The 12221-nt window shown below is 42.0% G+C and overlaps 1 protein-coding gene across 11 annotated transcripts in view; it reads left to right on the top strand.

Annotated features, from left to right (window-relative positions):
* The window catches only part of Ltbp1 (latent transforming growth factor beta binding protein 1), a 435679-nt gene that overhangs the window by 133637 nt on the left and 289821 nt on the right, over positions 1-12221 (top strand). Inside the window, exon 1 of one of the 11 annotated variants that reach the window (XM_087216165.1) lies at positions 239-386. The exons of the other annotated variants lie outside the window; for them this stretch is intronic. The gene's annotated coding sequence lies outside the window, so the exon portion shown is untranslated. Of the gene's footprint in view, positions 1-238; positions 387-12221 lie in introns of those variants that run through there. 11 annotated transcript variants of the gene reach the window in all.

Genomic DNA, 12221 nt, shown 5'->3' with positions numbered 1-12221 from the left:
AAGAGGACCTGGGTAACAGTGATCCCCCTGGCTTGAAACTGCTGGCTTTGCATGTGCACACGCGCGCACACACAACCTGGAAATCCTGGGCTGGGATTATTCTTAAGCTTCATGGGTTTAGGTTCATTTCTAACACAGACCAGTTTTCTACTCACAAAGCTAACAACAGTTGCAGAGAATAAGAATGAATACCGTGATGTTTCAATTTTTGCCTCTTCTCACTCTTTCCCCATCCACAGATGCCGTTGTCTTTACCCTTCGGTGCAGTCTTAGTTTCCCTGGGTCATCTTTGAAGGATATGTGGGTAAAGTGCTTCCTTCTTGCTTGGAATGTAGGCCGCTATTCTCCCAAGAGCTCTCAATAGTTTGCAATCCAGAGGAAGCCCTGTGAGTACTCACTCGGTCTATTGATCATGTAGAAAAGTGAACATAGCATGTGGGAGAGAAAATGACTCATGGATGTGACTTCACCATTGCCCTTATTTTAAACTTCTTACGGTGAAAGCATAACCCAGTTCTGACAAAGATTTTCAGCCAGGGCTGGGCCTGTCTTTGACTCAGTGATGTGTCACATTTTCTTTGCCGGAAATACGCATTCTTAACACCAGTCATCACGGACCTGGCGAGAAACCTTTTGGAGAGGTGTTGGTATTTGGTGGGTTTATTATTTTTGTTTCCAGTTGCCCATGAAAAACAAACTCAGAAAGAACTATGTTTTTTTCTTTTCTTTGCAGAGCATGGTAGAATAGTTTGTCATTTATCCATCTGGAGTTGTTGTTGTTCTGCCAAGGGTAGTTTGGCTAAGGCCATGGCAAGGTGACCGTGGCCCTGAATGAAGGGTAAAATAAGCTGGGGCAGCGTGCCTGTCTGCGCTGGTGAAACCTCAGCTGGTGTGAGGCGGGGTGTGGCTGGCCATGTTCGGTGGCCGCAGGCCCCCGCTTCCATTGTGGCTGAGATTTGCTTAAAGCAGTCTTAAGTGATGCCCGCCCAGCTACTCACTTAAGTGGGTAACTCTGAACTGTTCATGGTTTTGTGCCAAGACTGCCAGCCCACCCTGGGAGCTTCCCAGAAGCCTAAGGGCTGCACCTCATTTTTAAGAACGAGTCCCTCTTCTGTTCCGTGGTTTTCCCGATAGCTCATGGGAGAGGCCTATTCTAACAGGCTTATTTGTAATTTGCAGATGTAACATGAGTAGCTTCTTGAAAACAGGGCTGTGTCTTTACCAGGTGTTTCCCCCTAGTGTTCTGCTCAGAGGAGACCCCAACAGAGAGGGATTGTAGAGTGGGAAGGACACCTGTCCCATAGTCAGGGGACCAGGTCAGAACTCCAAGTGGGCTACTAGCCATGAGGTCTTGGCCCAGACACTCCCTTTCTTTGAGCATCTCCTTATCAGCTAATTAGTAGGTTGAGTAGAGATTCTTGAAGCAATCGTTTTTACTCTTACTATGCATCAGAAATATCTGTGGGCTTTTTATGTTAATATACATGATTGGGGGCCAGGGATTTAGCTTGACGGTTCTGTCGCTTGCCTCGCAAGGAAGTGCAAGGACCCGAGTTCGATCCCCAGTACCAAAATACATATATGTGTGTGTGTGTGTGTGTGTGTGTGTGTACATGATTGGGTCCCATCCTCAAGGTAGAGTTCCACAGGTCTAAATGGAGCTTAGAGAGTGAAGATTCACCCACCCTAGTGTTCCTTATCGCCAAGGTTGAAGGCTGCTAATGTGTAATGTTTCCTTCCTGACCTTCCTGACCTTTATGAATACACAGTGGTACCTTGGTTCATGAACTTAATTCTTTCTACCATTCTGGTGGCAGAATTTGTCCCGTGATTCTGGCTGCAACCTAATTCAGTTTGTGAACTGAGTTGCCACTGTATTTGACAACTGATAAGATATGCAATATGGGCAAAGACCGAAGAATCAAGTCCAATTCCAAGCTCATGCACATGGTTTTGGGTAGGCCTTAGTTCCTTCTCGGTTGTTGACCTTGGCACTTGTGCCTTTCCGTGTGGTAGCTATGAAGCAGTTTTCCCATAGGGTGAGCAAGAGCCTAGGCAAAGTGAAAGCCACAGTCTTGTTGAACCCAATTTCAGAAGCAACATCCCATCACTTTTGCTATATTCTGTACATTGCAAATGAGCACATGGTCTGCCTCACACTCAGGGGGTTAGGATAATATAAGAACCTTGAATACCAGCGCGGGTGGGGGACCATTGGGAGCTTTAGAGGATGCCTAGCATAGCGTCTAAGAGGCTAGTGAAGAATGAATTCTGAAGTAGAAGTAGGAATTGTGGGAAGACAAGGAAGGAATCAGAAATTAGTGGAAGTTGGATAGAATTCATATATGGGGTAATTCATGATGTGGTTATAACTCATAATCTTGGGCTTAGAGTAATAATGATTTACTCCATAATGCACATATTCACGTTAGGTAGCTGTAGGCTTTGTGCTGTGTACTTACCTTCCATTGCTGGTCATTTAGGGGTTATTCTTAGGACACAAGTGGACAGAGCAACCACGATCTGAAACATTGCTAGTTGTCATGGCAGAGGAGAGAAGTTATGAGAAGCATGTGTTAGCTCATAAAACTTCAAAATTCAGCCCATGTTATTTTCTTGCACATTTCATTGGTCAAGTCTTGTCATATGGCCTGCCTCCTTTCAGAGGGAATGAAGATATGAACATATGCCATGTGTCCCTAGAGTGGAAATCCAGAGATAACGTAATCGGTGCTAAAGGCAACCCTGGGAGAGTGGTCAGTATGTCACCTTACACACTGTGTGCATGCATAGGGTGCAGTATGACTACTCACCATGGTGTTTGGATTGGCAGTGGTGTGGTCATTGTTCACCTTGGTCTTTGCTGGAACAGTGGGTGTGGAGAGATGACCCATGCTCTAGTTGCAGTGGGCTGAGGAGTGAATGAGGGGCAAGAAGGTAGAGCTAGGAGGGAAAAATTGTAGACATTTATCAGGCAGGAAAGAGGCTTGAATCACAAGTCTTTCCTCTTTCTTCTTTATTTAATCGAGTAGTTTTATGGTGGTTTAATATTTTTTTTGTGTGTGTGTATCAGGCGTGTGTCAAAAGTCTTCCCTAATTGTAAAGCACTACATTTATGCTTTGATAATAATCTCAGAAATGACCATGAGAACTGACTTGATTTTGTGCACTCTTTCAGTATTGCATTTGAACAAGAAATCACTCCTTTTTAACTTTTCCTCTTATGGCAGCCCTAAATCAGGGTATTATGAGAGGAAAGCTTTCTGAGGAAACCTACTATGCACTCGTCCTTCTTGCTGTTTTTATTAACTATTTCTTTTTGGAAACTGGAAATAATTAAATCTGCCTCTGTCTCCATATGCTGCTCTGAAACAGCAACCTTCCATTTTTGCTGAGTTCTATATTGTAAGCAGGATATGTGAAAGTGGTAAACTGTAAATCAGTATACGAATATAAGTTGTTTTTGCCACTTCTCCCATTCATTTCAACTGGTCAAATGGTGATGTTGTACACATTTTGTTTGTGAGGAAATGGTCCAAAGTCAAGATCTGAATCTGGATAGTGGAGACAGTGATGATGTCTGATTTAACATATATTCTCTTGAATTATGTACTTAAATAAGCTGTTACTTCATTAACATGTAAGGATTGAGAGAGAATAAATATTGCTGCAAACCAGGGTGGATTTATACAAGTGCAACAATAACGGTTATTTTTTCCACCTGTTTTTCTTGCTAGTCTCTCACTTCTTTTCGTGGCCTGTTCCACTTCCTCCTCTGGCAGTTACAGTTGATTCGTCTACTTCCTCCGAGCTCTGCACGAGCTAGATAGAAAGGAGAGTCGACATGACCTGGGATTACCTGGTACTGTGCCAGGAGTCTTTGAAATGACAGAAACTGGGGAGAGCTGATTTCTGAGCATCTCAAAATTTTTTTTTAACTTTCAAAGGAGAAAGAATTGGCGGTGTCAGACTTTACACAGACTGACTTAAGATGTCAGCGAGAATTGACTTTGATTCAAATAGTTTGAAATATTCCCCACCTTATAGGTTTTCATTATTAACCTGTAGATAATTGAGATGTATGAATGATTAATAAATTTACAGTGGTAAAATTTTCAAAAAAGCTAGTATTAGGAAGATATTTTGATTTGGTGCTAACTTGGCATTGCAATATTTAACCTCCAAAGTTTAAAATTCAGTGACTAGTATTACAGTTTAACAATTTTTTTTTGAGCTAGCTGAAATAAATATTTAATTGTTGGTCCAAAGAAATTGACTTTACTAATCTATTAGAGTTATGCCAGAATTATGTTTATGAAAAACTCCTTTCCACTTTCTTGGCAAGATGCACGAATAATGTGCTATTAAAAAAAAAAGAATAATGTGCTATAAAAATCAAACCTTTTTAATTGCCTTCTGTGTGTTTGAACCAACATCTGCCTTTGAAGTTATCTAACAGCGTGTTACCAATTTACCTGTTTTCCTGGGTGTTATTTTTTCAGTGGGGATTATTAAATCTAATACTCTGAGCAAGTAATATAATCCATACTTCTTATAACATGATGGTATTCTGATAAAAAATTCACTTCCAGGTGTTTCTGAATTGAAGTGCTTTGGCAGGTAAATTCTTCTAAAGTTTTTTTTTCCCCATAATTAATACGACTTTTTTCCCGAAGGTATTGAATCTTTTTTTTTTTTTGGTTATCATATATGTTGTTAAACTCTTGAATTATTTGTATGCAGAAATAGGTAACTGAAGCTTTCTGATTTCCTCGTACTGTATTAAACCTCTTTGAGTTGCTGAAATTATTACTGCTTTGTACAATAGTTTAAAAAAATGCCTATCAAGGATATGTTTGGGATTGTATATTTTGGTTATGAATGATTGGGAGGGGTAAGTTTCTGTCTTTTCCTCATTATGTACAGAAGACAGGCTGTGAATTCTGCAGGAGGCCATGGGCAGCCATGAGAGTGTCAGGAGACCTTGTGGCTAAGGTAGTTGTTCCATATATTCTGTTCATAGGTTGGATACTGTCCTTCTCTGTACTGGGAAAATTGTTGTATTGCCAGATAAAATTCTTTCCTTGAGCTCAGCTATAACTTAGACTCTGAAGAATTACTGTGGGTGGTACAAAGCTTCCTCTGTTTGCTAATTTGCTTTTAGAAAAACTATTCGTATTCCTTTGCTTTATTTAAAAACAAAGCCAACTCTGAAGGGTTATATTATTAAAGAAAAATTCTTCTGAAATGATAGTGTTGTGGTATTGATAAATTACATTCTTCTAGAACTCGTTTACGTTTATCTCAGCATCATTTTGGTAGATGTGAGCAGTAGGTTGGGGTCACTGTAAAAGAGAACCCAGTAGGAGGAGGAGCTGACGAATTCCCTGTTGTGGAATTTGAGGTTGAGCGACCTGGGGATGTTCATTCAGGTGGAGATGCCAGTGTGCAGTTGCAGATCTACAGAGTGTGGAGGGAGGTCACATCTAGATGTATAAATTTTGCAGACATTTATTTGTAATTGAAGCCGAAGGGCGGGGGGTGGAGACTTGCCCATTAATCATGAAATGTGATAGCTGCTGTTGTAACCACATGAACTTTGTGTTAATCAGCCCCAACCAATGTATTAAGCCACGTTAAGTGGTGGGAAAACAACTAAGGTTTTCTCCCAAGGAAATGGAAAGGCTGCATCTTTGACCTCATGAATAAATATTTCAGAGGACAGAATTGACAGACTACTTTAGTGAAGCAGCCGTACAGCTAGTTTGCACAGGGTTACAGATTTGAATTTTGAAGCAATTAAACCTTACCTAAAATTAACCATACTGTTGGAAGAGTGGATTACAATAATGACATCAGAGTTACTGATGTTTAAGCCAGCTTATTTTGATTATATGCGTCTTTGTACGAGAGGAATAATTATGGGACTAATTGTCAGAAAAAAAGAGAGGAGCAATAAACATTCTTTATAGGGATGATTATTTAGTTAAAAGCAAAATTACACAATAGTGTTAATTATAGTCTAATTATAATAGTGTTATTGTCACAGCCAAATGAATGACTGAGTTAATTTTAATGAAATTCTTTAGTACAAATTTATTTTTAAAAGTAGAAATTTAAGAGCCACATCCTACTATGCTGCAGTCAGTATAATTTAGTCACTTCAGCCAGGTAATTATTTTTGCTCATCTATGGTATTGAGATAGAACTGGTTTTTTGCATTGTATCTGTGAATTTTCTTTTCATTGGTTTTGCCATTCTTAGATTCTGGTGAATGTTGTGACTCTGCTTATTCAACACTAGCTGGGTACTTACTTTGTATCAGGCACATGGCATACAAAGATGGAGTGAGGTTTTCAGCCCTCAAGGATGAAACATTTGTGGAGAAACAAATGAATAAACCAGAATTACAGGAAGGTAAGATGGGAGCACATACATAGGGGTGAAGGAAGCTTTCTGGATGTTTCCAGCTATATTACCTAAAAGAATAAAACTGCTGGGTGAGAATGTACAATTCATGTGTCCAAGCTCATCATGGATCTTAAAAAAATTAGGCAAATTGGGCAATTTGGAGAATTGATGCATAGTTAATATCATATCAGGAAACCCAGAGTTCATGGAAAGAATGTGTGTGGTTATTCAGGCCTTTACCAGGTGATAAGATCTGGACGTTTAGCATGAAGCTTGTGGTAGTGATGGAATCCTGGCCCTAGTCAGGAGGATCTCACTGCAAGGACCTTTTTACCCCCAGGACAGGGGAGTGACTCCATCTTTTTAGTATGGACTGAGCTATTCTCCTAGCCCTTTTTAATTTTACTTAGAGATAGTGTCTTACTAAGTTCATAAGTTGACCTGGCTGTGCCCTAACTTGTGATCCTACTGACTCAGCTCTCAGCTTCCCAGCCTGCCTTCCCAGCATGCCTGTGCCAGCAGGCCCTGCCCTGCAAAGATCCTCTTTTGAAATAATCAACTGTACTCTGTTTTCTGTCTCCTCCCAGTTCTAGTCTCACCCCCTCTAAAGGCAACCAGCTTGACCTAGGCTGATGGTGCTGCCTGTCACAGGGAAGGTGCCATCCGCACTTTCTCACCGTCACCTCTTTTCTCTCTTTTTTTTTTTGGTACCAGGGATCGAACTCAGGGCCTTGCACTTGCCAAGCAGGTATGGTGCCACTGAAACCTCTTTTCTTGGAATTTAAAAAACCAATCTCTTTCTTTTGTTTGCCACTAACAATGCAGTTAATTCCCCCAAGATTGCCTTTTTCTTCATGTTTTTCTTAGTCCATCTACCCCGTTTTGCTGCTTTTGACCTGCTGCCCTTTCTTTCTGTGTGTTCCAGATGTGGACAAACACTATAGCCCCAATAAAAATATAAATGATTTTGCCATAAGAGGGCAGTCCACATGTTTTCAAACAACATCCCCGTTTGCTTAAGTCCTTGAAAAAGATCTAGAAGTCCTACTTAAAAATCTCTTCATTTTTCTATTGCCTGTTTAAATCTAATGTTCTTTTAATAATATCTGTGTTCAAGATAAAAAGAATCTAATCATTTCTGTTGTTTTTTGAATAAAAGCTTTCAAAAAGTATACATTAACAACTACCTGTATGGTGTGTTTTGTATAAAACATTTTCTGTGATTCTTCTGTCTTAAATAACTGACAAATTGAATTATAAAAAAAAATCTGTCACAGTTAAGAGCAAATGGTTCTTTCTTTTCATTAATGTATTCATTTATTTTCTCTTTTCATTTATTCGTGGAATAATTATTGAGGTACCATTTGCTGGCATCTTAGCTGACAGTCATGCTGTGTGCCTTTAAAGGATTTTTTGTGGGCTAGATGTGTAACTCAGCAGAGTGCTTGCCTAGCACAAGGGAGGGCATGGGTTCAGTCCTCAGCAACACACACACACACACACACACACACACACACACACACAGAATTTGTCCTGGGGTGAAGCCCACTCATGAATGTGTATGTTTACTCTGTTCATGTGCTTTCTACATGCACATAAATGTGTGATTTAGTATATGTAACATGCCTGTATCCATACAGTGTATCTCTGTCTCTCTGTGCACATGCACACATGGATATGCCTGCTTCCTTTTCCTTAGCTCCCTCCAAATAGTGTAGCTTTGTAGCTTGGAATTAAGGGGTGGGCAAGAGTAAATGGGTAAAAGGTTGTGGGAAAGGCATTTTCTGTGGAGGGACTGCCATGCTCGAGTGTATTAGGGTAGGAAATCTTAGGATTTGTAATGCTAGAAGGACCTGGATTTATTAACAGATTTGGTTCTAAACAAGAAATTAAAGAGAAGGGTAAAAAAGTTGGTGTAGTGGGAAGGAATCAGCCTACAGGGTTGACAGTGACAGAGATATGACTCATTTAAAAAAAATAATTCAACTTATGTTTCAAGTTCATTTCTAACCACCCTGTGGGAAACACTTGTTTTTTTCTCCCTTTTACCTCACACGTGGTTCTAGAATCTTCCATTTGCCACATCATTAGGTGGGCATCTGCTGTTGGTTGTTGTCTCAGGAAAGTTGCTGTTGAGACATAAAACATCCCAGTCCTTCAGGTCTACAGTTCTCTGCTGAGTGAGAATCTATGTGGGGCGCCTGGCTGCTCAGACCACTGCAAAACCCTTCTTTGTTTGGATTTTGTCTCTTTCCCAGAAGCTCTGCTTATGAACGTGGAACTGCTGCCTCCCATTCTCTCTGGCCTGCCTGATGGAGTCCCTTTCTGGTTCTGGTAGAACTTGGCAGCAACTTACTTTACACATGAGAACCACCTCCCTCCCATCTGACTTCTAGAAGCTCTGGTTCTTTCTAGCCAAATCCCTCTCCAAAGACAGTGGACATAAAGGACCGATTCTTAGCTTGAATAAGGAAGAAAGAAGGGGGATGTCCCAGACCCCCTGCCCCATGGGGTCATGTTTCAAAAATACTGTCTTCTCCTCTTATGCCATAGATTGGGTCATAGTTGAAGAATCTTAGCTATTAAATTTAGGGCTCTGAATTCACTGGGTTGGGTAACAGTGACTCTGAGCCAGGCTGTGACACACGATGGGGCTTGTGTTTTGGGAGGATTCACCTGATGGCACTGGGATGCATCTAGGAGAGGGAAGGGACTCTGGATTCAGGGAAGTCCAGGGCGATTCCTGTTGTGTTCTTCTTGGGTGATTTCCTGTGCTCCAGAGAGGTACCTTAACACAGAGCATGGGGCAGTTAGTGCAGTTCATGCCCTGTGGGGTTTGATCCAAGGCTTTGACTGATGCTTATCTGTATTTTACCTTATACAGGGCTGTTCTTATTGAAGATTGTCACCCTCTGGGAAGCTGTGAGGTCAAGAATGGATTAGTCACTGGAAAAGGAAGTTACAGAAGGTCATTCAGGGAGGGAACATTCTTTCATTTCATGACTGCCTGTTGCACTGTCAGTGAGAGCTAAAATGTCTAATGGGTTTCTTAACCAGAACGGACACTGGATACTCCAAAAGAGGAAGCTACTCTAATAAGGCTGGAGGCTCCCCAGTAGGTAATAGTTCATTAACTTGGGAGGACCTTGCTGAGGTTGGAGTTTGCATTACAGGTGGAGGAGTCTGATGTCTGGAAATCTTTCTTATTTTATTCAAAGGCTGAGCTGTGGATCTCCAAGGCCCTCTGTGACTCTTAAAAAAGAGCAGACAAAGAAGGCTTTTGTAGGCTACAGAAACACTGAAAATTTTTTGGTGAAATTTGATGATTCCCCATTTGCAGCACATACATGTATCAAATTTTTTCGTTTGTGCCCAGATAGGCATTTATGCTTTCAAAATTTCAGCCGAGTCTGATTACCTAATTAGTTCGAATTGGCCTATTCTGGAGAGACAGGCAGGAGAGAGGCTTTGAAGTGGTGAAAGGGACCGTGAAGCAGACAGGCCTCTGGAGCCTGGGCAGGGGGTGCCAGCAGGAAATATCTTGAACACTTCTTCCTTTATTCTCATGGTGGTTCATGGAGGGAACTCTTAGGGACCCCAGGCCATAGCAGTAATCTGGTTTTAGGGAACTCTGTTGGATATCCTGCAGGCAAATCAATAAAAATATCAAATTCTTCAGCAGGGTTAGCATAGAAGTGAGTCACCGCTCTTGGCAGCCTCCCTCTGCACCCCATCATGCTCTCCTTGACCCCAAGGAGCTCAGCTCCTCTCACAGCTGCCACTGTGGTCCATAGTTTGTTTAACTTGGTTTCTGTGACAGATACTTGTCTCTGTCTGGTTTTCACCCTGTCAGGTAAAAGGCCAAAGACCAAGACCAGACCAGGCCACAACAAGCCTTTATTAGGGGACTAGATCTGCCGGGCTGTCTCTGAACTAAGGAGAGACAAAAGCAATATGGCTGGGGCAGGGAGAGTCTTTTATAGAGACTGTGGTGGGGTTTGTAGGGGCTGAGGTGGGGTTGAGTGAGGTAGGGACTAGGGAATGGAGGAGCCCGTGATGTCACTAGGTGGTAGGAGGTGAGCAAGTATTAGGTTACTCTCTAGGTGAGAACAGGGGCATGCTGGGAAGAAGGGTTTATTCTTTGGTGGGAGCAACCATCTTGGCATGATGTCACACAGGGGAGGGGGCAGGACAAGATACGAAGAGGGCAGCTACTATCCATAATAGCTGCTGAGGTAGTGGGAGACCTATCACACCCATTAATGGATTAAATGATATCTCTCCCCAAAGATATGCCTACATTTTAATCCCCAAACCCATGCCTGGAACCTTACCGGAATAATAATGTAAGGCTCTGAAGATGACATCACCCTAATTTAGATGGCCCTCAATCCAGTGGCAAGTGTTCTTGTGAGACATGAAGAGGAGACAGAGAAAGGAGGAGACTGTGTGAAGATGGCGACAGAGATTGGAGAGAGGCAGCCACAAGCCAATGAGTTCCTGAAGTCCTTAGTGCTGGCAGAGACAAGGAAGGGTCCTCTCTTAGAGCCTGTGGAGGGAGCCTATGGTCCCCTCCATTTCAGGCTTCTGGTCTCTGTGACTGGTAGACAATGAGTTTCTGTTGTTTTAAGCCTCCCAGTTTTGGGTGATTTGTTACAGCAGCTCTAGGAAACCAATACATTGCCAGGCTTTTATCAGTGAGCATCTTTTTGTTGTTAGGAGAGATAATGCATACCTTCTCCAGACACAGCTGCCACCTCCTCCAACAGTCATCTCAGGAATCATTTCTAGGAGGGGAATTCTGGTTCTAAGTCTTGGTGATATTTTATTCCAACATTTACATGCATCCTTGCCTTAGGAGTACGGAAATAATGCAACTGACAATTGCAATGGCTGTGGGTTAAGTGTTTTTTTGTGTGTATCAAGCATTGTGGCTAAACTGTCTTAGTCTTCAAGATAGCCCTTTCACTGCTAGTGTCTGAGGTTTGTAAAAGGGTTATTATCTTATGTTGCTGATGGAAAACCAAAGTGTAGAATATTGTAGGCCCTTGCACATGAGCATATGCTTACATAGGAGACAGGGCCGGATTCAGACCAACTTTTAACTCATTCCAAGATCTGTGTTCTTTGCCAGGACTCTGGGCCGAGTTTTAGACTTTGGGTTCTGTATTGGGTGGATGTGATCTGGCTTGTCCTGGCTGCTGGGTGGTGGGTTCTGGGAAGGGACAAAGTCATTGTACCTATAGGAAGAAATATGACCTGGGAGGCAGATTGTGCGACTCATAGGGCACTGGCCACTGAAACGGTACCAGGCAGATGATCCATCTTTGAGTAATGGGATCCTGATGAATGGGCTGAAAAGCCAGGAGTTAGAACATCAGTAGTAATGACAACAAACTTTCAGTTATTATTAGCTCTTACTATGTGTCATGCGTCCTTCCAAGGGTCTTGCATGCATTTACCTATTGTGAAGCAAGTACTCTGTTGACACAGAAGGAGACTGTCAGCAAGTGGTGGGGTGTAATTGCTTGACATTTACAGATAAGTTCCTGATGGAGGAGACAGCAAGAACAAGGCAGGTTCAGTTTCCAAGAATAGAGGTACTAGGTGGTTTACAAGGAAAAAATTATCAACTCAAGCTTTCAGGTGGGTGTCCAGTGAGTGGGATTTCATTCTGAAAATTTCATTGCAGGTGAGAGGCAGAAGTCCAGGTACTGGAACTGGGGCCAGAAGTGAGTGTACACCAGGACTGACTAATGTTTGATGCTGCTGTGGTGAGCATTAGGAGTAGCAGCTGATGTTCGAGAGTA

This window comes from Heterocephalus glaber, unplaced genomic scaffold (genome assembly GCF_053883595.1).
Source record: "Heterocephalus glaber isolate CG9 unplaced genomic scaffold, H.glaber_assembly_v1.0 deba00001457, whole genome shotgun sequence".
Taxonomy (NCBI): domain Eukaryota; kingdom Metazoa; phylum Chordata; class Mammalia; order Rodentia; family Bathyergidae; genus Heterocephalus; species Heterocephalus glaber.
This window is presented reverse-complemented; position numbering and strand designations above follow the sequence as displayed.